We start from the raw sequence: 26,684 nt of genomic DNA, 5'->3' as shown, positions 1-26,684 counted from the left end.
GTAAAGATTTAGGTGGGAGGTATTATGCAAAATTGACCCTTGCATCATGTGCCCTCAATTTAATTTGATTTAATGAGTGTTCTCACATACCCTGAGTGTCCTTGAATTTCCTTTGTGCAACCATTTCGGAGATTCAAAGCCTTCATTGTCATCATACAGACTAAAAATATCCAGGTTATTAGTACATATATGAAGACCAGGCAGAGCAGCAAATCACTGTATTTAACCCCTGCAGCAAGCTTGAAAATTTCACAGAAGAACTTGGCAGCTGATTTCATTTTATTGTTTTTTTTTTTGTTTTTTGTAATGGAGTACAACAAAACATACAATTGGGTGCTTGGTGGGCAGTTCTGTGTTAGCTGGTGTGAAGAGGCAGCACCTGGCCACTTGAAATGGTCTGCTTGAGGATAGTCACGTTGAAAACTGAAGCGAGATCAAACAGCGAATGATTAAAAACATCAGAGAAGGTCACAGAGCCGTTCCTTCCCGGGGACAGAGGGCCGCACGAGGAACTGGCAAACGGCTGAAGTGTGTGTTGGTCCTAGTGAGAACGAACGTGTGTCTCAGCACTTACTTTTGAGGAAGTTTATTATTGCACGTCTGGAGGTATAAGTTAGGTTTGGCTTTATTCATGTGCAGCTGCACAATTCAGCTTAGCAACCAGTTAATCAGTTGTTTTTTTTGCCTATAATAAAAGTGAGATGATTGTAGGAATTCATATCTTTACCCAACATTTATTGTTTACTGTTAACCACAATTAGACGAGGTGAAACGCTCTTGCTTAGGGCTGAAAAAACTGGATGCAAATCAGAAAAATCAGAAGTACTTTAAACTGGGAATGAGTTGGATACAATACATTGAACTTTGCGATTTAATGAGCGTTATTTTTAAGAGTTCTGGGAAGTTTTGTCCTTATTTTACTCTGTAATAAAAATATTAAGTTAACTTTTAATAGTTATAGCATTGTCAAAATGTTTTACCTGTTTTGATTCAAAGAATTTTGAGTTCAGTTCTGGCTCTCCTGCTTTGAGATTTTCGAGTTTTGCCATTTAGCTCTCTCCTTTGATTCCTTTGTATTCATGTCCTTCCTTCTGTTCATACTCACTCAGTACCTCGGGTCATGCTCCCACTCAACCGCAGCGCTTTCAGTTAATAAGACTAACCTGTTCATTGTTTCATCATCACTTCTCTCTGTATATAAGCTCTCGTTCATTCACTCATTGATGAATCTCCTTGTCATTGTCTTGTGCTCTCGGTCCCTCTTGTGTTCTCCTTGTCTTTGTTCTCGGTTTAATACACTGTAGTTGTGTTTATCTCCTACACCACTTAAACATATATTTGCATGACAAAAAAAAAGTGATGCAAAGGGCCTTGAAATGAGCAATTTTCTAAATAAATCCTTTATTTTTATTTAACCCTCTGTATGTAGTGATACCTTCAGTAAATCTATGTCCAAGCCCTTAATAAAATTTTACTGCAGAAGCTTCACAGGAACTTTTCTTTGAACTAGAACCAAGAAGACTAATAAATAAGGAGCCAAATTTATCCCTCCATTAACTGAGAAGGACTGAAAATAATTTCCAGAGTTTACTTGTCAAGGACTGCAGGCAAAAAGTCTTGAGTGTAACAAATTCTTCAAAATGACCATTAATTTTGTGGCTGCTTGCCCTAGCAGTTCACTGAATGAAGAGCCTACTTTTATTATTATTTTAAACAGGATTGTCTTCATGTGATTTTATAGTATGTTCATTGTTGTCTCTGTTCCACAAAGCATATAAATAAAAATAAGTAATTAATGTCAGTGTCTACAAGACAACATGTTATGGAGGTCTAGCAAATTGCAAATTAAAAGAAAAAAATAAAATAAACCAGATGTAACTTTTATTCTGATTTATTTCCCAAATCTGAAATTTGCAGTCCTTTAATATTCTGTATCACACAAAAATAATATTGACATCAAGAATTTTAAAACAACATACATCATTTGAAGACAACATTTTAACACCAGTACCTGGTGAAATGAACAATTTCCATTAACCATCTTGTAAAGATGAACAAACAAGTAAAGCTGCATAATGGCATAATCAGCTTTTCAGTACGAAACTTACTCTTTCGTTCACTGTCTGTGCCCATTGAGGAGGACCCTCAGGGAGGCAAAAACAAAATGAATTTGTAAAGTGATAATTGACAGCCTCAGAGTAGCCAAGACTGCCAATAAGAACCATTTGGAATTACTTAAATCATTTGAATGATGATTGCTGCCAATAATGTTAAACTTACTCAGCATTTTCTTTTAAAAGGTCATAAAGATGATGAAGAATGATACTTCACCTGATTTATTATTGAGGCAGTCATTTGAGGAAAAAATTACTTATAGATATTAAATTTTATTTGTGTGATGGATTCCTCTTTACCAGCTAATGATTTTTTGATAAAGTAGTAAAGAACTGCTAAAAAAAAAAAAAACCTAACTGGATTGAAAAAAGCATCATCATGCATCCTTACTGTATTCTGCAATTGTATATCCATAACACGATAATCATGCCATTTATAAAAATTACTAATTCAATTCAGTGGAAACAACAGAAAAAAAAAACACTTGGTAATGTCAAGAACTTTTCTTACAGAACGTTCTAAGAAAGTAGAATCTATGTTAAAAGTCACTACAATTTATATGCAGATATCACCTCATCTCTATGCTTTTTACATGCTGCTTGCCATCACTGACACAAATATTACTGTGTCAGAGGGAAAACTTCACATGGCATTTATTGACTGAAATAAAAGAACGCAAAGACTAACAAAACCATCAGTTTGAAATGACAAACTTTGTATTTAGTTAATTTAAGCCACTTAGCTTGTGACAGTAAAAAAAAAAAAAAAAAAAAAAAAACGTGTATCTTTAAATGAGTGCAAAGTTAAATGTGGATGTATTACTGCTGCAGTTTTATCCATAACCTCATAAGTGCAGAGCTGTTGAAGACATTTAAGAATTCCCGCAAAACAGCAAAAGAGAATGAGGGCAGGAAATAGTATTTATAGTGCTGACAAGACAGTTTGGTTGCCTTCATCAGCTTTGAGAGTGGTAATAACTATTGCTAGTCCAGTGGACGTGATAAGACAAAAAACAAAGAAAAAGACTGCACCAGGCTATACATTATACAAGCCCAGCTTTTATCTAGTGTTCTCAGATATTACTCTCAAACTGATAGAGAGGCCCTTGTGATTATGTGGGCAAGAGAAATATTTAATGTTTTCCTTTATGGAAAATACTTTTTTTAACGGTCACTGACTTTAAGTCCCTGGAATCTTAACTCACCAACTTCCACAGAGAGCTTGGAGGTTGCTGCCCTGCTGTTTTTAATATATTGAATAACTTGGATAACAGAACGCAAATTTCTATTCCTCTGTCACAGCTAGCCCAGTGCGCCATAATACCGCACCTCGATTTTTACTTAGAAATGGAGTTAATGTGCTCACTTAAGTTTGGGAGCAGGGCCACGCCCAAGCCACACCTCTAATTTTCTAGGCGGACTATTTATACTCTATTCACCCACTCATCTCAGTCTGTTACGTTTCGTCAACCACCAGACTCTTTACTCTTGCTACGATTACAAGCCTACAAATTCAACTCACCATTGAAAGCGACGTGTCTATTCGCTTTCAATAGCTTCTGATTCAGACGATGACCTTCAATGGACTCTTTGCACATACGGCGCTGACGCATGGTAAATAAAGGAGCCGTCCCTGTGTTATTTCATGGAATCACATCTGTATTCAGCCTGAAAGAACAAGTGTATGGTAACGAGTGAGCAGACCAGAGCCAAATCGCCAAGTAACTGATCCGCCTGTACACACTGCTGTAAACGCCATCCTATTTGAGCTCTTCACAAGAAGCATGCAAAAGTGACAAAACAAAATAACACGGAGACCTTCAGGAACACGGCCATATTTTTCTAAAACTTTGAAACTGAACCGTCAGCTGAACTCGAACTCTGACAATCACCAGAGCTGCGCTACTTTTAAGCAATGGGGCTTGTTGTGCTTCTTCATGCTTCAGAAGCAAAAAACCCGAACCGTAACCTCTCCCGTTACTTGGTCCCTGACACTAATAACAACCACACATAATATACTTGAATATAATACAAAATAAGGTAAAGACATTGTCCGTTAGAATGGATTAAAATGTTTAGATACTTAAATAGCACATTTTTATAAGAAAAACGTCCGAGAATATTGCCTACTAGAATAAGCTAAAAATAATGTTAGCCACAAAGTTTAAAGGAAGTAAAACTCGCCTTCGTATTTGTGAATGCATAACTAGGTGTACATCTTATAACCTTTCTCCAGCTTACTTATTGGAGCTTCGTATCGATGTACATCATTAATTGTTAGCGTCAGGCTCCTCCCGGATGCCCGCGGACTTCCAGAGTCCCTCAGCCAAGCAACACCAAAATATGCACATCTCAGCGTTCCTCCTCAGAAGCTCAACAAACAGCACTACAGAAGTCCAAACATTTCGGGCTTCCGCTTCCTTCTCAGTGTCCGCTTCCTCCTCCAGCAACACTTGTGACGTAATTTCCGCCTCCAGTCGCACCAATTCCAGACCTCTACTCGCACCGATAGCTCCCCTAGTGGGAGCCAGGTTGTATTACACTTTCTGCCTCTGAACTTCAAAGCTCTTTTCTGTACAGTTCATCCCCATCCTCCCAAGCTTCACAAAGTATGAACATTTAAACATGTTTGTTTTACTGTATTGTACCTCAGCAGGACAGTGGTACATCTTCACTTGTCTTAAAGAACACAGATAGTCTGAACAGTAGAGATTTACATTAGGTTTCACTTTATTTTACAAAACCTGCTAACCATCTCTCTTTTGTTCTCTTCTTCTTCTCTCTACATACAGCATATTTTTAACATACATAATCATCTCAGAATCCTGAAGTCCAGCCACTTGAGTCTGGTTCTCCAGTCATCTCAGTCTAGCCCTGTTAAGATCAGGCATCTCTCTTGAACATTATTCTGTCCATTCTTCTTCACAGAGGAGCCGCATCTTCAGCATCCAGTCAGGCTATCTCCAATCAGACGAGTCAAGTTTTAGGTTGTTGGTCATCCCAGGTGTACAGTTCATGCATCCACAACAAGCTCAACAATTTATTACAAGCTCATTCTCTTCTCCTTTCAATTTAAATCAGACTCTTTTGGGGGTCCTATGCTGGCTCGGAAAATAAGAGGAACCATTTTCTGAAGACCAAACCTCCAGGCAGAGTCTTCACCTTCCAAGACCTCCGTCATTCTCCCCAGATAACCAAATCAAGATAATTCATCCCTTCATCTCATCATCCCCTCATCCATTCATCCCTCCATCCCCTCATCCATTTATCCCTCAACCATTCATCTACAAATCTTTAAGCATATATCTCCGTGGCGTGGTCCTTGCTAGTGAATGCTCAAATAAATCATGAAGTTTTTCCAATTTTGTCATCTTGTGTCCACAAACATTTGCACATTTTAATGTCAAACCAACACAAAAACTCATTTACATACTTATTATTATTTGTTTTACTGAACAAAAAGACGAGAAATGTGGTTTGACCATAAGTCAATTATTTTGTAGGATCAGTTTTTAATTTACTAACAGCAGCTAGTCACTTACGCTACGTCTGTCACAGTGACACATTCTTCTTTGCAAAATATCTCCACCATGGCTGAAGAGCATCAATGAACAACAAGCTCGAGGCCTATTTCATGTAGCGTAAAGGGCTGTGGGGAGTGTAGTGGCGTGTGAGTTATTTTGTAGTTATTTTTGTTTAGAAGAAGAACAACCATCCATGCAAGGACAACAAGTTAATATAAGCAGAAGCCTCCCTGTCGCAGTGACCCTTGGAAAGAATTACCCCAGTTTCAATGAAAAAATCTACTCAAGTCCTAAACACACATTCTAATTTTTCCATTTCATGTCTTCACTTCTATTAGTAAAATATCAGACATGGAAATACGGAAGACCATCATTGTAAACTAATGCCCACCCACTGCCTTCAGCAAGTTGCATATATCCAACTTGCTGTAGCATTTCCTCAGAGCTACTGCCATTAAAACCTTAAACCAAGTTCACATGAGACCACTTGCATTAGATTGAGACAGTAATGGCAGTTTTGATTTCAAGGGAGAACACTTTGACTTCTTGTAGGGCAAATTGCAGTCAGCGTGGGTGGGGAAGAGGAGGGGAAAGTAGAAGAGTCTCCTGATGCATTCTTGAGTGGCAGTGAGTGGACCCACATCTATTATTTATCTCCCCTACCCACCATTATGTTTGTAATGAGCTGGTTTAATTCACTGGGCAAACAGGCTTACAGCAGTCATGTATCAATAAATGTTAATTATCCTGGCTCCTGGTTGTGTCTCACAGTGCCTCAGCACTGCAGCACTGGCCTGATTGCTCCAGCGTGCAATCCAATATGTTAGTCGTCGATGCTGCCTCAACCCAGGAACGTGTTGTGTGTTGTTAAGACAATTAGGGCTGCCCTTTCTAGGTTTGGGTTTCACATTATGGAGTGCACCCTCTGCTGCTAGAACAATGCTGGGTCATCTGAACTGTCTGTAAATAAGAGAAATGGATCAGCATCAAACCATTGTCGTTTAGTGCTCATGGTTCTAGTATTCTCACATTACTAATGCAGGAAAAAAATTACTGAATATAAATTGAGTTCTTCAGATTGGTTCTGTAATTAGTCATGTATTTGAATGGGCGCGTCCCTTGCCTACTTACTGTCCTTCATGATATTCTGCATGGTAAAATAAGATTTTACTGTCCATCCATTATCTAATCCTGCTTATCCTAGCAGGGCTGCGAGGGGGCTGGCGCCTATCTCTGCAGTCACTGGAAAAGACACGACCTGGCTCCTGTGTGTAAGTGAGTGTGTGCATGTGCATGACATGCACACACTCCTATTTAGAGAAACTAATTGACCGAACAGTCATGTATTTGGACTGTTGGAGGAAGCCGGTATACTCAGAGAGAACATGCAAACTCTATCCAGAAATCTGGCATCCCAGGATGGGATTTGAATCAATCACCTTAAACGGTGCTAAGATTTTACCACTTAAACATTTTTTTTTGTTTTTTACTTTGAAAAAAAACTTTAAGATCAGTTTATGTTTTATATAGTATCAGTCCTTGCTTCGGAAGGTGCAAATTAATCTTTCTGAAGCTGCTTCTATTTTAACTTATTCTAAACAGACAAACATTAAAAATAACTACCTTATAATGTGTGCATTCATGTTGAATTGTTCTCTAAAACAAATTCACAGATGAAAGAAAGTTTTGAACGATTTCAGCTGACTCAGTGGATCAATGTCTGTGAAATAATGATGGGAGCACCATCCAAAGTATTCACACGGAACTTGTTTTGGTTTATTTTGCCTGTTATTACAAATTTTGTAGCAGCTCACAACAAATAATCATTAAAAAACAAACAAACAAAACAAAAAAACATTGTTCTGTCAAAATATGGTTGAGATGCCTTTGCCCGCTTGGCTGCTCGTCTGATTAATGCTCACTTTTAGACAATGCAGGACTACATTTAGGGTTACTGAAGTAAAAGGAGCTGATTACAAAATCCATGCCACACTTTTCAGTTGTCCCTTCACTTTTATACGCCACGAAATTAAAGATTGTGGCTGCAATGTAACAAAATGAAAAAAATCTAAGGGCATGAATAGTTATTAAATGCTCTGCATAGCACAGTTGACAAAACCGTTAACTGTGATATGCAGTTTTTCAGTAGGAAACATTTCAGTATTTCCTACTAGAATATGAAAAAAAACAAGAATAATGTTATTTAGATTGACTTTTTCTGCTCAAGGATTTGTGTTTGTAAGATTTGTTTTCATAAGCACTTTTGTAGAAGTGCAACATACAGAAAAACACAGCAGTTAAGGCAAAACAACCCAAAACACTCAGCTTAAAGCACAGGAGACATAGTGATTATGTGAGCAAGAATTGGTGCTCTGAAAGGGGATGATGGCATGAATTCAGGATTACAATAAGAGAAAATGCCTTACTGTGAAAAGGGTCACTGTTGTATTCAGGAAAAGTAGAAATTGAGTCCTATTGTTATTTTCCAGGTAACACCAAGCTGCAGAAAACATATACTTTTCTAGCACTGACACGGTATTTTGGGAAATGAAACATCTAAAGAAAAGAGCTGATGGAACAATAATTCCACTCCCAGAACCAAAGTGTCTGTGTCTTACATCCTCATGTTGGTGCTGCGTGCTGCTATTCTATAAAAATGTTTTTTTTTCTTTTCCTTGTGGATCTGTGTACCGCTTCAGCTGACAAACTTTGAATCCACTATCAGAAATAAATTAGCATAATATTGTAAGCTAAGACTTTCTTCCACGCTGACAAATTTTATTTTCATCAGATTAACATTACTTAGCATTAATTTTAGATAAATCAGTTCATCCATCCATCTCATTAATGTGACAAGATCGTTTATTTTTCTTTAGAAAGAAGTGATGATCCCTGGAAGGATCCTGGGAAGAATTTAGAAGACAAAACGTGAGTAGGTCTCATAAAGAGATTTTCTAGCAGTGCTTCTTAAGACCCCTTTCAACATCAACTTTAGCATGATCCTTTTAGGATTTTTATTTTTTTTTTTTTTTACAAAATTTGTTTCAAGAAGCGAAACTTAAGAAACAAAACAAAACAAAACAAACAAAAAAAAAGCATTCAGGTCCAGACATAATCTCACAAGCCTGGCACTCGAGGAAAACCGAGAACAACTTTGAGAGGGTAGAAATTCTGTAAGAACAAACATCATATTTATTTTTATTGACTTCTGTTCACCCTCTGGTTAAGAGAATGTTCTCTGCTGAAAACAACAGGAACTTTGATATTTCTTATCTGTTTGTTTGACTTTGAAAATCGGACTCATTGTTGTTTCTTCCACTGGTCCAAAAACTGCAAAGAGTGTGGCACTACTGCAAACCTACAAGGACCTGCATATCTCTAACCTGATGGTCTACAGCCAAGAGGCCCATGAATTCATTTTTTGGCACAGACACGTTTTTTTTTTTTTTTAATTATCATTTTACGTCACGATGGTCTATCATGCAGAATCTCCATAACATACACTGAAGTTCATTGTAATATAACTACATACAACAATGGTTCGGCGCATGAACAAATTTGCAAGGTGCCATTTACAAGCTTTGGAGCATGTTTCTCCAAAATGGCAGCTCAATATCAAGCCACCCCAAACAACCGTTGGCATAATGGCAGAAATGGGCTTGCAGGTAATTTAATGCCTTCCTGTGTATGCTGCTTACTCTGCACCCTTCGAATGGCACTGCTTTATCGTCCGTGCACTTATGTATGTGTGTGTTGTATTATGGAGCGAAAGACACAAGGGTAGACTAAATTTGCCCCTCTAGCCTTTGTAATTATCTGCCAATTTTCTGCCCGTCAGTTGCCTTTATCTTTCCTCTCAGATCTCACCTGGGGGTCGGGGACTGTCACACCGTGGCACATCCGTCTCTCAAAGCGTGCCGGATGAAATGTAGGAGTCCTCCCACTGACCTCTGCCTGCCAGCTCCCTCTTCCCTCTCCCCTTATTTGTTGCCTTGTAACCGGAGACATTTGGAGATACAGATAATTATCAATCAGCAAACTTTGCAGCTATTTATGCAGCCTGTGTGGAGGAGGAAGTAGATGGGTGTTACTTTCTGGAGCTGACTCAAGGTGGTATGAAATGCAGCTTTTCTTTCTCTTCAAATGTTCTCTCCTCGCATTTTGTTTTTGGTACATGATTGTGAAAACGGTGCCAAAAAGGAAATAGGCAGCGACGGTTACTGTGCTACAAGACTGAGTGTTGAAAATTGACTGTGTAATATGCATGCCTTTGATGAGGCTTCTTCACACAGGTGGAAGTGGGTCCCCTTTTCTGCCGAGTAACCTGACATTTACAGACTGACTGTAAATGTTAAACTGTTGCAGTTGACCTTGACGTTCAGCGTGCAACAGTCAAACAAACAAAAGCGGGATAAAACTCATGCTTGACGCGGCCTTTCACAGCTTTCAATCTAAGTCAGGGTCACGTATGAAATGATGAACCTTACAGTAAGCCGTAACTGCCTGGCATCGCTCAATTTAAAATGTCACAACTTTATTGCTCTCAAAGTATCTCTGTCAGCCAAAGGGGACAGGCGATAATTAGAAAATATGTTCCGGCCAAAGAAAGCACGACGAACCTCTCATGGTATTTAGAAAGACGCTTGTGGGTAAGTGGTTGAAAGGGCCTCTGGTGCATTTTCTTTGGTCTTTCTGTTGAACTGAAGGGGAACACAAGTGAAACATCTCAGCCTTTTAAGACCTTCACTTTTTCTCTCAGCTCAGACGAAAAGTTTTTTGTTGTTGTCTTTTTTTTTTATTACAGCGAACATTGAGATGCTTGTTGGATCAAACAATTTTTTCATGCTTCAGATTGTCACATTATGTTCCAAAAACAATTATTCTTTGTTAAACCAGATCGGCTAAGTTTTTCTGCATTATGTTTTTTAGACTGCAAATATCTTTGTCCAGGTTCATCTTTTTTTTTAAATGACTGTAGCATTAAACAATGTTTCCAAGGTTTCAAAGAGTGCCAAGAAACTATTTCCCCCATCATAATACCCCCACCACCTGCTTGAATCGTTTAGACAAGGCCAGGTAGACCAGATGTATGTTCCTGTGTTGCTATAAAATTTGACCTTACAACTGAGATCTTAACCCTGCTGTGTTTCAAATTCAGATTCAGTTTCTCATGTTACTGTGCATTTAAAGCGTATGCTTATTTTTTTTAAAGTGGTAGTTAATTTATGCCTTGTTTCCACTGAGAAGTGCAAACCATGTTGATGCAGTTCAGTACGCTGTTTCTCAAGTAGTGGCCAATACCGCACCAGTCCAGGGCCTCCTTCAGATGTAGGTTAAGATTCTGGTGTCACAGTTGACCACCACCAACTTTTTTTTTAATCATAGATTTATGTCAACAATTGTTGCTCAACTCCCTCTACAATCTGTCATTGTTCAGTGTCATTGATGACCTCGTGTGCTTTGTACCCCCAGTTTCCTATCCTCAGTTGACAGGAGGGGTACCTGTGTGGTCTTCTATTGCTGTAGCCCTTCAACTTCAAGCTTGGACACGTTGCACGTTCAGAGATTCTCTCCTACAACTGTGAGGCATCATTACATGTATATTAAACAGGGCTAAAGTCAGCCAGTGTTGACATTCATTTTCATCACGACCCTCTTATCAGAACCTTGTAACCTCTAGATTAATTGCTCTTGCAAGTGAGTTCTGAATTTCAAAAGAATCTATTAAACATCAAAATTCATGAGTTTGGAACTCTTACCTGGGAAGAATTTAAAAAACGTTTTTATTTTAAAGATGTGAGCATATAGTGATGTTTGGAATTTTAAGAATCATTTAGTAATGACTTTATACTTGTACGAATAAAACATAAGGCAGAAAAATAAGAGAAAGAAATGTTGGAACTTTTCACCTCATGTTCTGTCGGTTTATTTCCACAGCACAATTTAATTCTTGGTGCAAACATCAAGTTCTGAAAGTTGCCCTGAAATGCCCCGGGAGCTATAAAAATTAACAAGAATAATTCAAACGATGACATGGAAATCCCTAAACAGCGGAGTTTAAGCGCTTTTTCAAAATCAACAACTTGAAAACACTCAGGGGCCATCCTTCTTTTCCAATTAAAAAAACTAAAGCTAATTGTTATTGCTAACAATAACAAAACGTGGAGCTCTTCATTTGTTGGAGGGTCAGATTTCTACGTTTCTTGATCTACCGTCAGGGAGCCACAAAGATTATTGCTGCAAATTGGTTTAATAATGTTGGCATTTTGCCACTTTTGGATGATTTATCCTTTAAATTCGTTAAAAAATAACAAAAATCCAAGCACAAGTGTATTTTTAACACTTATTTTTAACATAAAACACCATCACAAGCCATTTTAAAAGTGACTTCTATGTAAGTAACCTTGCATGGTCTTTGTTGCAGCGCCATTTATTGGTACTTCTGCTAAAGATGCACAAAAGGGCTCAATTTTAAATTTATGTCAAATCAGAAAGTACTCTTGTTTACTAAAATTGCCAGTGTCCAAATGAAAGTCATCTTTAACTATGTATGTCAAATATCTGTGTGAATCATCACATATATTTTTTTCATTATTTGATCAGAGCGGTAAGAATATTTATCAGTAATCAATGGCATAATGTTTTTCTGAGCGATAAATGGCTGATGCAGAGCCCCAGGCCATTTCTATGACATATGTAAACAAGAAGCACAAGAGAAGGTATGATTCAAACATATGATTCCGTTACCTGCAAAAAAAAGAGGATTAATTTAATTCAGACTTCTAAAATTTCTTGCCTCTTTAGTCTTCCTGTTTAAAAGGATGTGTGACAGTTGCTGAATTGCTCCACTCCTGATGAAACATTTATGTCTCCCTTTTTTTGTTTTGCTTTATTCCTGACTGTGATTTGTAGTGCTTGTGCGGTGCTTTCAGAAGCAGTTTGACAAAATACAAAAGAATGTGTTGAAAACAAAGTCTTCGTCATTTATAAATATTAGTTCTCTCTTTTTTTGAAGGGTATTTTGACATTCCAAATGGCCATGTGTGAAAGTGAAAATTGTGAGACCAAATTGAATCAGAACTCGGGGTGGTGGGGTGGAGGGTGGAGTTTGGGGGAAATGAACCAAACTAAGTACAAAAATAAAATAAACATACTTTCTCATTCAGTTTGTAGAAGCACTGAATGGTTGCTTTCAGTTTCCAAGTCGTGCTGACTGTTACGGTCACTAAGTTCAAACGTTTTGGAAGTGGATGAGAAATGCAGCTGGTAGACTTTGAAAAGCATAAAACAATCATTTATACCAGCACTGGTTTCACGGTAGAATTTATTGTTCCTTTAATCTGTCTTAGAAAAAAGCACTGCTGTCTGAAGGTCAGACATTGTAAAAACACTTTACAGTCTGCAAGACTCCACGGAGTCAGAACAGGTTTGGAGAAAGCAGCTCGCATTGTCTGCTGCACCAGTTCTCACATACTGTAAAAGCCAAAAATGTAATTTTGTAACATTGTTTATTATTGTGTATGATTATTGTATACCTTTTGTGTATTTAGATATTTCTTTAATGGTAATTATATAAAAGTGCTGCCTGGCAGTAAGAAAATGCATGTGAAGTAGTTAGCTTGGTCCATACAGTGTTTTGATCGTTATAAAGCAAAACGAGGCTAAAACTGAAACACTGATGCACAAAGAAAAGATTTTATTAGACAATATTAAAAAAACAAACAAACAAAAAAAACAACAATCAAATAATCAATGTGAAGAATGCATAGTTTTCATGCTATCTTGAAAAGTTGCAAAACAAAATAGTTATACTATTCCAGCCATCCTCGGTGTGTACAATTTCTTTTTTTAATTGGTGCACAACACACACACACCATCAGGCATAATAAGAATACATAAAAATTAAATATGTCTATATAATACACAATAAGTGCGCATCGACATGAAGTTAATGCATGACACCTTTTTTGGAAGTTTTTATCATCTATTTATCCATCCATTCATTCATTTACCCACCTATAAATGCAGGATGTTCTGGGAGAATGGTGTCTTTCTCTAAGACTCATTGGTGGAAATGTGAGATACACACATTTCAGGTCGCCAGTCCATCTCAGAACTTCTAACACGTCAATGCAGCGCACATTATTCAGGTGGATGCGAAAACATAAATCGGCGCTGCTGCATACCCACTTTTTGCGCCACTGCGTCAATGTAAACACACACAACATAATACTTTCACATTCTCCTGATGGCATATTTGTTTTCACGGTTCTTCTTGTTACGTTTCCTTAAGTTCAGTTTTATGTAGTTCTGATTTGTTACCAAAGCCAAGCTATCCATCTATTATCCAACACGGTTGTCAACAGGGGGGGGCTGTTTGCCTATGTCCACTGAGAGGCGGTCAACACCTTTGTGTGTAGAGTTTCAGCATAACCCCTGTCGCAAGAGTATGACTTTCGACGCCCTGATGCAGCACTTTATGAGAAACTGTCATACAACCACAATCAATACAGCCACTTAGCCTCTGGAGTAGTTTGGAGGATCTTTGTCACTCAACACGATTTTGATCTAAAGCGATGTACGTAACCCGAGAATGCATTATGCAAAGAGCAAGCCAAATCAACTCTGAGCGAGTGACATCTCTGGGCTCACACTCTTCTTAGGTAAACAGAAATAGAGCAGAAATGTCTATGACCAGAAGGGTCAGGTTTTCAGTTTACATTTGAGAAAAAGTGTGTGCTCTTAAATGTGCAGAGAAGAGGACTAAAAGTGTCAACAATTTGGTTTTGTCCTTCATACATGCAGTTTTCAAACTAAATTTTTAAAGGATAGTAGATATATTATACAGTGTTTTCCAAAATAACTAATACCTCTTAAACCTATTCACATTGTATTACATTGCAAAAAGCATTGCAATGTAATACAAAATCATTGGATTTTACAAAATAGAATAACACAAAGCATAATTTACTGTAAAGTGGAGGAGAGAAATAGTGCATTGTTTTCTACATTTCACAAAACGAGGTCTCACAAAGTCAGAAATTCAAAGGGTTCTGGTTTTACTCTTCTGGTGTGTGGGAGAGGGCTGACAATCTCATAATATGAAGTCAGTGCTTGAAGTATTGAGGAAATTATTTAAAAACTGATTAAAAAGTTTTTGATAACCCTTTTGAAGCAAGGTCAGTTTATTGGTCACATTGGTCATAGTTTCAAGTGTTGCTGGAGAGAGGAGACGTTATAGTACCAAATCTCTTGCTAGCTGTATGCAACTTAATGTCACTGTAGGCTCCTCTGTTCATTGAAGGCCTTAGAGGTTTGCTAGAGAACCTTAGCAGACAAGCAGCATCATGAATACCAAATACCACATCAGTATTCAAGCTTTGATCATTGCACTGAGCACTGCTCAATCCGTCATATGAAAATGGAAAGAGTCTGACACAAGTACAAACCTACAACAGAAGTAGGCAAGAAGCCCATGAAACTCTGGAAGAGCTTCAGAGAGCCACAGCTTAGAGGCGAGACTCTACTGACAGCTATTTGTCATGCACTTCACAAATCTGGGCTTCACGGAAGAGTTGCAAGAAGAAAGCCGTTTCTCGGAGACACCCGTCAGACATTTTGTTTGCATTGTGAAATGGCAAATGTGAAGGAAAATAATATGCTGAGATAAGATGGTTTTTGGTATACATGTGGATGAAAAGCAACACTGCGCATTCCCCTAACAGGAAATTTTGCATCTTGTTCCTTTAGCGGGAACAAGATGCTGGTAGGAGTTAATTGGAAGACAGATGGAGCTCTATGCAATTTGACCCTGGAAAAAAACCAGACTCCACGAGAGGTTCACCTGCCAGCAGGACACTGGTCCTAAACCAAAAGCCATGATTCCATACCAACACGTTGAGCTAGAATGACAAAGTCAAAGGCCACAACTAAGTCTAATTTGGCAGGAATTGAGCAGAAAATGTGACTCACTCTAAATCCAATCTGAGCTCGAGGTACTTTGCAAAGAGGAATGGAAAGAAATTTCAGTCTCCAGATGTTCCAAACTATTCACTTCTTTGACAAACGACTTGCAAGTGTAACTGGAGTGATAAGTGGTTTTACAAAGCATTGAACGACTCCGGGGGTCTGTTGTGGGTGCCGCACTTTTCAATTTGTTTTTGCTTGCAATAATATTTTCAACCATGTATCCTTTTTTTTCCCTTCAACTGCGTGGTTATGTTCGACTTTGTGTTAGACTGATGCACACAATCTCAATAAAACACCTTGGAGTTGGAGGTTGCGGTGTGAATGAATAGGTGTAAAAGGCACTGGATCTTTTATGCTTCTAGGTGAGACATTTTGATTATGTATGGCTTTTTAAATTAATTCCTCTATAATTCATTTTAAGTTATTAATTTAAATTCCCTCTGTTTTGAAAGACTTCAACAAACTTGCCCTTGCCCTGCCTTGCTGATAGCTTATTGCATAGATAAAAGGAAAAAAAGAAAAAAGCGGAAAGCAGTGGTGGGAGCAGCAGACAGTTGGAGGTGCCTGAAATTCCTCCATTACAAAAACAATAATGTTCATACTTTTACCTACCTCGTTAAGAAAAACAAAGCTGCTTCCATTCTGCGGGCAAAATACTGTGCAGATCAATTGGCATAAGGCCATTAAATGCATGAAATTCAATTCAAACAAAACTGTGGGTTCTTGTAGGGAAAAAGTCAATATGTTTGTGGTGGATAGCTAAAAGGTTCCCATTGGTTTGTTAATCTATAGACTATAATTGACGTGTGTTGTTGGAGTGTTTTTCTTTTTTCTTTTTTTTTTTCAGCCACTCACCTCATGCTGCTTTTAATAAATTGTCATTTAAAATCCATATCCTGTCCCTCCATACACATATCTGGAAGCTATCAAAATTGCTACTTTCTATAAATGGCAACCAACCCTCAATCTGGGGATATAGATCAAAAGTAAAAAAAAAAAAAAAAAAAAAAAAAAAAAAAAAACCCCACAAAGGTGCACCGAAGAAAAATGACGGGAGAAAAGCGATAAATTTAGCAACGAATCCGAACAAGTGTAGAGGAAAGTTGTACAGGTTAATAACAAGGATAAATCACATTTTTCTTGTCGCTTGAGGCTGCGGCTTGTCGATCTTCCTTTGTCGTTAGTCATCTCCTCTGAAAGAGCTGGCAAAAATACAAAAACTTGAAAAGAGGAGATGAAAATCTGTGGCAGCAATTCTGACCTTGCTTTTCTGAAAATCGTATAAAAGAAGTGATTTGAAATTAAAAGGAAATGGAACAAAGTACTCCTGTCTATAAATCATACATTTATAGTCTAGCATTTTTTATTTATTTTTTGTTCAAAACAAACAGCAGTATAAAAATGGGTCTTGGTAACGAATACATTGCACTGGGAATGTTTTTGTCAAATTAAAAAAAGAAGGAAAATCATATATATCACTGTTGTTAATGGGAAACTATCAGTTTGTGAAGACACTTTGAGTTGTATGATTAGTTTTTTTACACAATTTTGTCATGACATTCTATATTTAGATGTAAATTAAGTTCTCAACTCATCTATTAATTTTTCATGTTGAAGGATTTACAGGTAGCAAATTTCACAGCTCACTGTTGCAAAGATTGTGTTTCCAGCAGAAGCTGGTTGGAAACACAATAGCCTCAGGGGAGAACAAGCTCTTCTCTAGGGTGAGCTGAAGTTAATTATTATTTGCAGTGTCTTAATTTTCAAAAGCTTTTTTTTTATGCTAAGTTTTCATTTCACACAATAATAACAAAGAAAAGAAAGAGACAATGATACTTTTTCCTTTTCAGGGAAATTTGTGTTGAAAGAATATCATACTTTTATTCACAGGAGATCTTATACAGAGCATACAGTTGCTAGCTCTCCAAATAAAGACGAGAAAAAACTTAAAACAATCAACAGCCGGCCAGAACAAAATAATCCTTCCGGTGATCAAGATAACAGTCAATTTGGGATTTATTTGCTCTAAAATAACACATAACCTTTTGTTAGTTTGTCTTACTATCTCACCACTAACAAGGTTTATGCACTTTAGAAGTATTTCTTAAATTCATGCTTACAGTTTGTAGGGCCTCCTGGCTAGTAAAGTCTATATTTCTGTTTCTCTTGTGTTTAAATATTAAATTTGCACTAAGGAAAAGTTCTTTAATTATCGCTTTAAAATGGAAAATAAAAGTGAAATGTGCCATAAAAATAAAAACATTTCTAAAAAAAAAAAGAAAAAAAAGGAAATATGAATCAAAAGGCTTTGAGGAGGAACAAAGTTCATTCTATTGACAAGCATGAAATGCTATTCATTGGAATAATATTTAGCAAATGTTACTCATTTACTAAATGTTACTAGTCTAGTAACATTTAGAGAAAGTCTATATCAGTGCTAAATAGTTATTTGCCAGACATCAATCCACTATCTACACCCGCTTATCGTTGCAGAAACAAGTGGGCAGCCACGTTTCTATCTCCAGCAGTCATTAGTCGAGAGGCAAGGTGAATCCTTGACAGGTCACCAATCCATCACAGGGCAACACAGAGACAAACAATGATGCATGCACACACTAATACCCAAGGACATTTGAAGAGGTCATTTGACCTAACAGCCATGTGTCTGGACTGTGGGAGAAGTACCCAGAGTACCCAGAGACAACCCACGCACACAAAGGGAGAACATGCAAACTCCACACAGAAAAACCTCAGGCTGGTATTTGAATCAACTGTATTTTATTTGTAAAGCTGAGTTCAGTTCAACTGGTCACATTCAGATGACATAACTAGCTAACTTGGACAATTGCCTTAACAGAACTTGCCTGACAATGTGGTTGGGAGATCTAAGGGATGTAAAAACACAGCACAGCATGCCCCATAGAACAGATAACAAACAAAACCAACTCGGGAAACAAAAAACATCCATTCTTAACTGTTCGAGACTCCAGTTAACAAAAGTGAGAGCTACAACATGCAAATGAAGAAACCACGGAGCATGAGCGTATCGACACCTCAGATGTCACAAAAGAACTGAGAACGACATCGAAAGCAATACGGGCGTCACTTTCCTCAGTTAAGGTCAGAGTACATGATTCAACCACAAGAAACAGACTGAATAAAACGGGTATCCTAAAGTAAGTTCAAAGGCAAAAAGCACTGTTGATCAAAAAGAACGTAAAGGCTGGACTTACGTTTTCCAAAAATAATTTGTGGACACGAATGAGACGGAACTGGAAGTTTTTGAAGGAAATCAGTTCAGGTTTTTTTGAGGGTGAAAAACAAAAAAAAAAAAAAAAAAAACATCATACCTGGTGGGGATAGCATGGGACTGCGCTGTTATTTCCCTTGATGAGTTCCAATGATTGATGTTCATTTTTTTATTTTTAAAAAGAAGAATCTAAAGGAGAATATTAAACCATCAATGTTTAGCCCAACTCCTTTGGGTTGTGAAACAGGATAACGATCCAAAGAACACCAGAAAGTCTAACTGGTAAAAAAAAAAAGGACATTTTGGAGTGGTCAAGTCAAAGTGTTACCAACAAAAATATTAACACAGTTATATATAAATATAAAAGAAAGCTAAGTAAACACATACATCTTAGCCTAAAAGTCTCACTAAACTGCCCTGCATAGAAATATAATCAGCAGGACCAGCAAATTAACAGAGAAAAAAAATATTGAAACAAGCTGTATACGTGTGTTTCAAGAAAACCTTTTTAAGACAAAAACAGATTTCATAAGTACTGTTCAGTTTACATGACGATCTAACAAGAAGAAGAAAGGAAGGACTGCCTGACTTTGACACAGTGATGTTGGATTTGAGAAATTAAATTAAAAACAGGCTGTGCACAGAGTGCCAGTTCTTCTCAAAGCTACCATTTCACTTCATGAATGTCAATGTGTTGGGAGGTTATTTATAGTCAAAGACTGAATGCAGGAGTCTATCCCTCCGTCTGATAATGCCCCTCTGTTTGTCTTGATGTGCCGATGGAGAGACGTTGGCACTCACAGCCACAGAAAGAACTCCACCATGATGGCCAACACCCGGGACAATGAAAGTAAGAAGGGAAGGGAAGGAAGAAGAGAAAAAGCTGCACACGACGAATGTGCTTACAGGGAACGCCTGTAGCACAGATTCACAAATTTATGAGGGAAACACTGTGTGTAGTAATTTAGAGTGTAGGCCCTGCCCCTTCAATGATGCCAGCTCAGTGGACACACAGCATGCAGGAGTCATCACTGGCTGCCATGGGTAATTACCATAATGAATGTAAAACTCCCAACGTGCAGACCCCAGCGTAGAAAAAAAACAAAAAAACAAACAAAAATAGCCTGCTGCAATGTGCCACTTCGCGTGACGGCCGACATCTTAAAATAAACTTAAGGCAAGGCAGTATCTGACGGCGGATGATCGCTTCGCCACATATTTTGTCGTGTGATTTGAGCTGCCTCAAATTCGCTGATTTGTTTTTCTCAAGCGTTGGAAGTATTGTGCCCGTGCCCCTGTACGGCATGCACAGCGGCTGCCCTCCGACTGCTTCAAAGTTTAAATAATCACCCACGACGCTGAGCAATGCTCGCTCGAAATTGCAGTTGCTGTGATGGCCTGGCTGCGTTGATGTCGACGAACGTTGTCTCTCTTCTGTGGGTCACAACCCAGAGGACCTTCTGTAAAATAAATAAATAAATAAATAAAATACTGGGCATCAAAGTGAAGACTTGAACAGGACGCTCTGCTTGGTCAGCCTTAAAAAAAAAAATAAATAAATAAATAAATAAATAAATAAATAAATAAATAAATAAATAAATAAATAAATAAAAACTGCTTGTTATTGCACTGCAAGTAAAAGCTGCACACTCCAGTAGCCCCACAGCTACATAAGCAATTGTTTTGTAAAACAGTCAGCTGGCCTACATGGACAATACTTTGCTCACTTATTTCCTGCTGCTGATCTTCTATGCAAATCCAGAAACCCCACTATCTGTAAAAAAAACAACAACATATCTGTCAGTTATGAATGATAGGAGATTATGTTTTTGTAAACAGGATCAAGAAAGACTAAAGCTTAAGTTAACTAAAACTTATTTTCCAATCTTAAAAGCAAGATTGGAAAATAAGGGGAACTAAGAGAGTTCTAAGGTATTTATTGTTCCTTCTACCACGACTGTGCTCGGCATGCAAGAGATATTATAATTGATTTAGTGTCAGAGTAATTTATGGTTTGCACTGGCTGCAACCCTTATTTTTGCTTAAATAAACTGCTTTCTGGATTTATTAAATAAGTGACACTATGACAAGCACATTTTTCTTCAAGCCATATGCCTTGATTAGTAAATGTGTCCCCCACAACTTTCTGCGAAACAAAGGGTGCCTGCGGACCAATTGTTAGAGTTTAACCAATCAAAGCTTTATCCAATATGTAATTTACTGCTTTGACTGTGTGGCAATGGCTTTTTGCTTTTTATATATTTATATACCTCTACAGTTTTGGTCTTCTCATACATCAAAGTTTATGGGTGATAATGAACCATATTTTCCTGCATATTTCATACCAGCAGTGTAATGTTTTGTAACATCCTTGCTGATCTGCACCGGCTTCAAGAACAAATCATTTAAGGTGATTTAACAATTAACTGAATGTGAGTGGGTCAGCAGCAGGAGGTCACTTACTCCTCTTTTGTTGTGGTCAAGTGCAGATTTAGGCTGATAGAATAAAAAAAAAGATGTTGAGAAGATAGTATAATGCATTTTACATGACATTTGAGCATTTTTTGGGGGATATTAACTAATTCGCTCATTAACATAATATGCTAATCAGCATATGGATTATGCCATTGGCTGACATCTTTTTTATTCTTCCCTGTTGTCTTGTTTCACATTCATTTTGATTCATGACCAATAAAACTACAAAACAGAAACTCTTCTTCACATAAATTTCATTCACGCTGTACATAATTTCGGTCATATTGTTGTCAACTCACATTGAGATTCTTCTTTTTTTTTTAAATCTTGCAAAGCTTTCATCTCATCCAGAAGAAAACACCTCTGTTGTTTTCTCAGTTATTTACAACATGGTCAGACAAAAGCTCAAAAGACACGAAAGCCTAAATGTACAATATTAGCACCTAACAAAAGCTGAACTGCTTCTCTTCCATCCACAAACACCCCGAGACACTCGGCATACACTCAGTGCACACTTTCGAAGGACATACTGCAGCAACACTTTTTCTTCCATACAGCACAACTGCCAGTTAGCTTAATATGTAGTAGTTATGTTGATCCTTGAGCACAAGGCTACATGCTAATGATTAAAACTGCCAATGAAGATTTAACAAAAAATTAAGACGTCCTGTGTGAAAATGGTTATGATTGATGTGCGAATCCACGCTTAAAATAAAAGTGCTATTTGAATTGCTTTTATTAAAGTGCAGAGATGCTCTTAAAGTGCTGCGCCAGTTCATTAAATATGCATTCTAGCACCTCTTCATTAGAAGCTTTGCCTAACACAACGGGATTCAGTCCCACTTAATGACCTAAATCCATTTTTTTTGCTTTAATTTTTTAACGTGACCGCACCAACTTGTTAAAAGTGAGACGTTGAGTGGAGCTCTGTCAAAATGTGTGAAAGTGCAAAAGACTTTTCCTCCACCTTATGAAGCAGATGGAAGCACAAAGGCACAGGATGCACATTTGTGTTGTTTTATGGTTTGCCTGTGTTATTTTCTGTGTACCGTGGATGCTTTCCATAAACTACAGCTGAGCCACCTGCTGTGTTGGGGTGGGGGAAGGAGAAGGCAAGGTTGACAATGAGATTTACCACCTTCATTCATCTGCTTCATTACTGTCTTCGGCATACTGGTGGAAAAGGCCCATCCACAATCCTCCAGATTCTACTTATGTAAGCAAGCTGGTAATTTATTACAATTAATAAGATGCTTCCCAGCAGTTGGGCTTTGTGGTTACTGCTGTTTGCGTTTTTAAGGAGTTATAAACTTCTCCCTGTGAAGAAAAAAATCACAAAGAAAAACCAATGAAGAAGCCCCCAGAGAGGACGGCTTACAATAACACCATATATATCTCATAGCATACTTATATATATATATATGCCTTGCAACTTTTTTAGTTACTATTTTTACATAAGAATGGTTCATCATATGTTATGTTACACACGGCAGCAGTCATAAGCAAATCGCAGAGAACAAAAACAGCATTACAGAAGCGTAAGCTGTGTAGAACGTGTTCATTGTCTGTGTGCAACACCACACCGATGTGTAAGTGTACCCTCATAAATGTCAAGTAAGCGTCATTTAATGGTTAAAACATGCTGCCTCTATCAAGGAATCATCAGAAATTTATGATTAAACCACCTCCTTCAATTGGAGCGAGACGCCTCTCAGCTTGGTGCCACTGATTTGCCATCTTTCCCCAAACGCAACGACTGAGTCATTGACCATCTGACTGACTGATTGGGGGGGAAAAAAAAAAAGAAAAAAAAAAGTTGTGCTCTCAAGCAAATATCCCACTGCACACAAGGAAAAAAAAGACACATAGATAATAACGAATTTCACACTCCATCTTCCATTGAGCTAAATTAGGCTCCATCACAGCTGAGTAAGTATGATGGGAAAGGACATTGAAAGGCTTTCTTGTAATCACGCATGTCGGAAGAGATTTCTCTCGGGCAGAAAATATGGAATTAAGACGAGGAGTGAAGAGCAGACAAACGAGGTAGGAGGCAGAACTTGATGGATTCAGGCAGGGGGATGCCTGACTGCTAATTGAGGGAAGGTACCTGCATTGTGGCTGACAGGGTGTCTCCGGATAAAATAGAGGACGATTCAGGTTTCTTAAACCTGCGCGGAAGATCTTGTGATAGAGTGTAATGTAGGCAAATGGGATGAGACGATTTAGGCTCAAAGATTCAGAGGACTCAGCTCCTTTGGGGAGCCTGCAGTCGCTGGAGTGTGAAAAGTTATATGAACTTGGGTATTATGAGCTCAGACAAGTCAAACTAAATGTACCTAATGTTCCATCATGGAAAGTAGAGACATCAAAGCCAACATTGGAGGTAAAGTTTGACAAGGAGTCCAGTTTCATCCTGTCAGCATAAGGGGCAGTGAGCAATGAATACATCGCTGGCTCCTTTATGAGTGTGCAGTGGTTTTGTGTTGTTGTGTGAAGGGTATGTAGACGATGCATGGATCTTCTATATGCATCCAATTTTTTTCATGGCACTTTTATGTTTAGACCAGGGTTTCAGAATCTATACTTCTTTGGATTTTTTTTTTGTCTCTTTCCTCACTATCATTAAAACAGCTGCATTCGTACGTTTGTAGATGTATGAATAACATGGTAAAAATACAACTTTGAAAAATGAATGGGTAACTTTACAAACAGCATCCAATCAGAAACAGCCTTTAATGATCCACAATGGGGGAATTCAGGCCTGATGGCAGCATCAGACTATAGGTTCACACATAAAGTTCTTAAAATGCTGAAACAAAATAAATAATAATAATAATTATAATAACAATAATAGTTGTTGGAACTAGGAATATCAAATTCACAATCCAAGGGAAATGCAACTGAGTCTTATTAGTTTTTCAAGATTATACATAAAGTAGATGTGTAAAAACAGACTATTTACAATACAGTATATCAGTGCAGAAAAACAGATGTGCAATGACATTTTTACTCATGTTTAAAAATGAGTAAGAACAGAGTAGATGAATGTGCAAATGGCAGCAGATATTGAAACTTTCTCTCTCTCTTTGTTGACCAGCAATGGTATTAAAATCTAAGTGCTGTTGGGACGATGGATCTACGTTAACGTAGATCCATCGTCCTTTGTGCGTTTAGGATGCAGCAGTCTGTCACAGAAAGAACTCTCCAGTTCAGCAACAGTTTTATGCTTGAGGTATCGTCCAAACGTGACGTTATTTTAGCCGGAGTCTGTCTACCTCCCACCACCTGCACTGGCTCTGGGGGGCAGGGGGGTCGTCCTCGTAGAGAGCCGCTTCGATTAGCCTTCTGAGCTAATTGAACTGCTTCCTCTCAGCTGTAGATGTGCTGCAGCTCCAACATTTTCTCACATGTCCATTAGCTGCTTATATTGGTTCCTTTCCTATTATGCACATGTTATTTTCATCATTTCTCTTGGAAAAACAGCATTCAGCCTGCATTATTTGCTTCTTTTTACCCCTTAATGCGGCCTCATCAGTCTTATTGAAGCCGTCAAAGTGAATAAAATATAAAGCATTCTGAGCCGTGTGGGTGTGATTAAATTGGTCTGCGACAGCGACAATTACAAGATGCATCTGAGTAGCTGAGCAAAACCTAGTTACTTCCATCAAATAAAACGTCTTGTAATGTCTTCACAAATCACAAATCCTTCATCATACTTTATCTAGTTTGTGGCACCAAAGGAAATGAAATTGACCCACATACCACATTTCATGTAAATGTCACAGTTTTAAACCAAAGCTGACTAAGGTTTATAATCTTTTTAAAGAAATTTCCAGCTTTCTATGTTCCACGGCTCCTCGGTGGTCCATATCTGTGTTAAATTATTTGACATGTACACCAGGATCAAAAGCCCTAATGTTTCCTATGCGGCCCTGTGTGTTATGCAAATTGAGGTGTTTTAATGAAGGTTGCATGAATAATTCAGGAACAATGTTTCACAGCAGACACACCGCAGGAACACACTCAAAGAAGAAGAAAATAAAGAATTACTTTAGAAAAATAGGAACTGGTGTTAAGAGTGTCTTTCTTTTCTCTTTGATATACAGAGCTGCTCATCGCTTGCTAATTAACAAACGGCAACAAAGAGAAAAAAGTGTTTTTAATTACCATGTGAAGCACAGGAAGTGCACTAGTTCTGTCTGCTCAGCTTGTCTTATGCTGCTACTTATTATTTTAACTTTGAAAGGAAACAAATATCAGAATATGTTTCTACTTGGGCTGCATGCGTGTGCGTGTGCGTGTGTGTGTGTGTGCGTGTGTGTGTTGAGGGTGGCAATAATTAGCAATGCTGGCTTCCTGCAAAAAGTTGCTGGTTTAAATCCCCTCTCAGTCAAATGTCCAACCCTTTAAAAACACTAGAAGAGACTTCTGGTCTTTCCTATCAGTTGACCACAAAAACAATGTCACCACTACTTGTTTATGTCAGTGACGTGATTAACTGCCCTTTATATTGTTTTTTTCAAATAAATAAGCAAGAATAAAAACAGTGAGATTTCTATTTGCACTAGTAGTTAATGTAAGCACTGCAACATTACATAAAAGCAGTAATATGCCACTAAGATGAAGGGCACTTTCTGTTTTTCCCCTCCCTGGTTTGAATTAAAAAAATCTTATATGTGTGTAGAACGGAGCAATTAGTTACTATTTTCTTTTCTTTTGCCAACAGGATTATCTTAGATTAAATGCAAAATAAATAAACATCCAAGTGTTAACCACTAATATGGGCCCGCAGATAGGAAGGAAACAGTTTTAAGCCTGTCGTGTGAAAAGAAACGTGTTCACAGAATCTTATCTGGCAGGTCAACAAAACAAATTTACAAAAGCACTAAACATTCCTCCACCCTATTAAAATTGTTTGCAGCATTTTTGGGAGGAATAAAATAATTGTGACATGACAACAGATGAGATACAAACACTTTGTAAATCCCATTGAAATACCACCACTGTTCCCTGCTGATGGTGTTTAAGTTGGCATTTGTTTTGAGGATTGCTAATGGTGCCTAGATGAAGGGCTGCTTTATGGTTTCCAATCCTTCTTGATTGCAATTGATCATATTTTAGTGTGAAAATAGATTATAAAACAGTGTCTCAAACCTTTATTCTGTTTGGAAACGTTAAATAAAGCACTTTTAAAATATGGTTTTGGCATTAGGATAACCTTAGAACCAGACAAACAGAAATACCACAAAATATGGACTAATCTAGCGGTTCTCGACGTGGGTGGTACTGCCCCCCAGGGGGCGTTCAGAGGACGGCAGGGGGCGCTGGCGGAAATCTTTACAAAAGGGG

At 37.9% G+C, this 26,684-nt stretch overlaps 1 long non-coding RNA gene across 2 annotated transcripts; it reads right to left on the bottom strand.

Annotated features, from left to right (window-relative positions):
- Positions 1 to 19,521: 19,521 nt before the first annotated feature.
- On the bottom strand, positions 19,522 to 23,159 carry LOC107836404 (uncharacterized). Of its 2 annotated transcripts, XR_001662287.1 has the most exons (4): positions 23,018 to 23,159; positions 22,471 to 22,649; positions 20,585 to 20,631; positions 19,522 to 20,317 (listed from the first exon to the last, which is right to left on the bottom strand). It is a non-coding gene; the product is annotated as an uncharacterized LOC107836404 (long non-coding RNA). The 2 variants fall into 2 exon arrangements; XR_001662286.1 differs by having other exon boundaries at positions 22,471 to 23,159.
- Between the last annotated feature and the right edge of the window lie 3,525 nt (positions 23,160 to 26,684).

This window comes from Poecilia formosa, unplaced genomic scaffold (assembly GCF_000485575.1).
Source record: "Poecilia formosa unplaced genomic scaffold, Poecilia_formosa-5.1.2 Scaffold56, whole genome shotgun sequence".
NCBI classification, from domain to species: domain Eukaryota; kingdom Metazoa; phylum Chordata; class Actinopteri; order Cyprinodontiformes; family Poeciliidae; genus Poecilia; species Poecilia formosa.
The sequence above is the reverse complement of the archived record's forward strand: the minus strand, read 5'-3'. Positions and strand labels throughout refer to the sequence as shown.